Source organism: Frankliniella occidentalis, unplaced genomic scaffold (genome assembly GCF_000697945.3).
Source record: "Frankliniella occidentalis isolate FOCC.00 unplaced genomic scaffold, Focc_3.1 Scaffold82, whole genome shotgun sequence".
NCBI lineage: Eukaryota > Metazoa > Arthropoda > Insecta > Thysanoptera > Thripidae > Frankliniella > Frankliniella occidentalis.
The window spans coordinates 689,560-692,440 of record NW_026267212.1 but is presented as its reverse complement, the minus strand read 5'-3'; the positions used below and the strand labels follow the sequence as shown (position 1 = coordinate 692,440).

Below are 2,881 nucleotides of genomic sequence, written 5' to 3'. Positions count from 1 at the left end.
GGAAGGGGAGGAGGGAAGGGTCCCGATGACGCGCGCTGTATAGCAGGCTATAGAGTAGGGGAGCACTGCGGACAAACAGCTGATGCTCCACAAAAGAGTGACGTAACTCACTTGACAGCGTGCAAGTGAACAATAATACATGTGCGGGCTGGAAACAGGTTGCGGGCCGGCGCGGCCCGACGGTGTGCCGCTGGCCGAGCGCGGCGAGCGCGCGAGGACGGATTGGGATGATAAATCATGACGGTGTTTGCGTTTGCAATGAGACAGCCCGGGTGGGCGACGCGGTGCTGAGCAGTGCTGCGCGGCTCTGAGCGGCGCTGGGCGGTGCGGGGCGTTGCTGCGCGGCGCGCCGGGCGGCCGCGGCTCAGGCTCTGCCCCTCGCTTAATCAAGTGCTTACATTCGCTAGGCGCTGGGCTCGCGGACGCGCCCCCGCTAGGGGGGTCCCCGCCAGGGGTGTTGGGGGCGGCGCTTATCCACAGGTAATCCACGTCGTCTTCATGGTCACTGTGTCCTCACTCACTGCACTTATTCACCGCATGCCGACTATCGTTCGCGCGCGCGCGCTCGCTCGCGCTCTACCCGCGCCGGTGCGCTGCGGCCCGTCGGAGGCCCCCGCGGCGAGGGCGACCTGTGCCTGATGCGCAGCGTGCGCAGCCCGGGCTCGCTCGGCTCGGCCTGCCTGCCCGTTTGGCCTGCAAGCCTGGTGTGGTCTGCTACGCTACGCGAGCGCCGAGCGCCAGGACGCGACGCGCGCCGCGCCGCGCATGCGCCAACCCCTGCGGCCGCCGCCGCGACCCCTGGCGGCAGCGCCGGCAAGCGCCCACTCACCCCTCCGGCCCGCGGGGGAGGGTGGCGGGGGCGGTGAGCATATGCGCACGGACGGACACGGCGGGCTGGACCTGTGCTTTCTTCGTTCTATTCCCCCTCCGCCCCCTCTACCCCCTCGCCGCTCCACCCCTTTGCCTAAAAAACCTTGACGACCTCCCAACCCCTGTGCTGTCCCCTGCCCCGGGCCGCCCCGCTCGCTCCGCTCTAAAGCCCTTGTGTCATCTCGTGTCTCCCTAAACTCTCTGCGACATTTCATCTTCCCTCCCCTTTGTCGCCCGGCCCACCCTCGCCTTGTTCGCCCTCGGTACTCGGTACGCCTTTTCGCTCCGACCGTTCTTTTCACCTTCCGCCTTGCTCCACCGGCCCCTCCCTCGCTCACGGTTTCTCTTGATCTCGCTCTCTCTCTTCCTCTTTCTTTCTCTCTAACTCGTGCATCCCGTGCGTGCATGGCTTGACCTGCCTCATGTGTCCACGAGCACCCTGATAGGCTGTGATCTGCTACGGCCTCGGTGGTTTTGCTGCTGCCGCCCTTCTGGACCCGCGTTCTGGATGTTCCACGGCGGGCAGGGGCCGGGGGCGCCAGGTGGACCGTGGCGGGGGTCTTCAAGCTTAATCCGGGTGCTCTTCCGGCCCGGGCCGTCCCCCATTGGTCCTTGGGGACGGCAAGGGGTGGATGTTCCAACCGCCAAGCGCATGCGGTGAGGTGGGCGGGAGGGGGTTGCCGGAGGGGGTGTGTCAGGGAAAATACCCCCTGGTAACCGAGGGGGCAGCGGTGGCCCTGGTGGCCGGGAGGGGGGAGGGGAGGAGGTTGGGAGGGGGAAAGGGGGGCGTGTGCGCTGCCGCCTCCCAAGCCCAGGCCTGTCCTCGACGCGCTGAAGCTGGACCTCAGCTTGGAGAAGTACAGTACTGGACAACACTTTTGCTCTACTCTTTAATTTCCCTGTGCAGCGGCGTCGCCGGCAGCTCCGCTCTTAGCCTCTGCCACAGCCAAGGTCCCCGCCGCCCAAAACCCAAAGCGGTGTCGCCCACACCTTTGCTTCTGGGTCTCTCTCTCCGTGTGCTCTTGGCGACCTGCTCGTCTAGAACCATGCTCGTGGCTTGCTCATAGCCCGGCCCGCAGGTCTCTGAATGGACTCGGCATTTGCATAAAAGGAAGTCCCTGCGCAGCGTGAAAAGCACTCCAGCGGAGTGGGGCGGGGGCGAATAGTGAGGGGCCGGTAAGCCCTGCGCGAGGAGAGGGGGAGGGGGTAATGGCGCTGCTGAATCGGGGAAAACCAGAGCCCCTCCAGCAAAAATATTTCGCCAGGCTGGCATTAGCTGATCTTGCCGGAGCCTCCCCTGGCCGGTTGAGATAATGTTGAATATGTTACCACGGTGGACTGTGGACTGTGATGTTCACGATCCCGATCAAAATCGGAACCCCAAACCTTTCCCCGCTGTAAAGTGAACGTGAGGCCCATCCCTCTTCGGCACACCGGCCTCAACCCCCCCCCCCCCCTCCCTAACGCGTACTCCCAGGCAATCTCCGCCTTGGGAAAGGTTTGCGATGCGCAGAGAGGGGTTAATTTATTGCAGGGCCTAAATGCTTATGAAGCCGTCACGGCGCTCCTCCCCCCCCCCCCCCCCCCCCCCCCCCCCCCCCCCCCCCCGAACTTCCTCCCTTCCTCCAGCCCCAGCCGCTGGCGGGCTGGTTGCAGCGACGATGGGGAAGGCCGGGCGGCGACTGAGAGCCGCGCCGTACCGCGCGCGGGGCCGACCACCGGCCACCGCTATCGATCCACCCCCCACCAGGCCACCCGCTCTTCTCCTCCGCCCTCTCCCTTTTCCCCTCCTCTCCCACTCTCTCTGTTTATCTCTCTCCCCTCCCTGTCTTTACAGCACTCTCCTTCTCTCTCTGATATTCTCTCTTGTTCTCTCTCACTCTCATACTCTCTACTTCAACCTCACTCTCATTCCCTCTATCTCTCTCCTACTCTCTCAGTAAGGGGCCCACGCTGCTGAAGAGCATGGTAGTTCTGCACGCATGCGCCCCCTCCCCCCTCTTTCTCTCCC

At 64.8% G+C, this 2,881-nt stretch overlaps 1 protein-coding gene across 1 annotated transcript in view; it reads left to right on the top strand.

Moving 5' to 3' along the window:
• LOC127749722 (uncharacterized) overlaps window positions 1–2,881 on the top strand; it is a 31,799-nt gene that overhangs the window by 1,592 nt on the left and 27,326 nt on the right. The gene's annotated exons all lie outside the window — the stretch shown is intronic.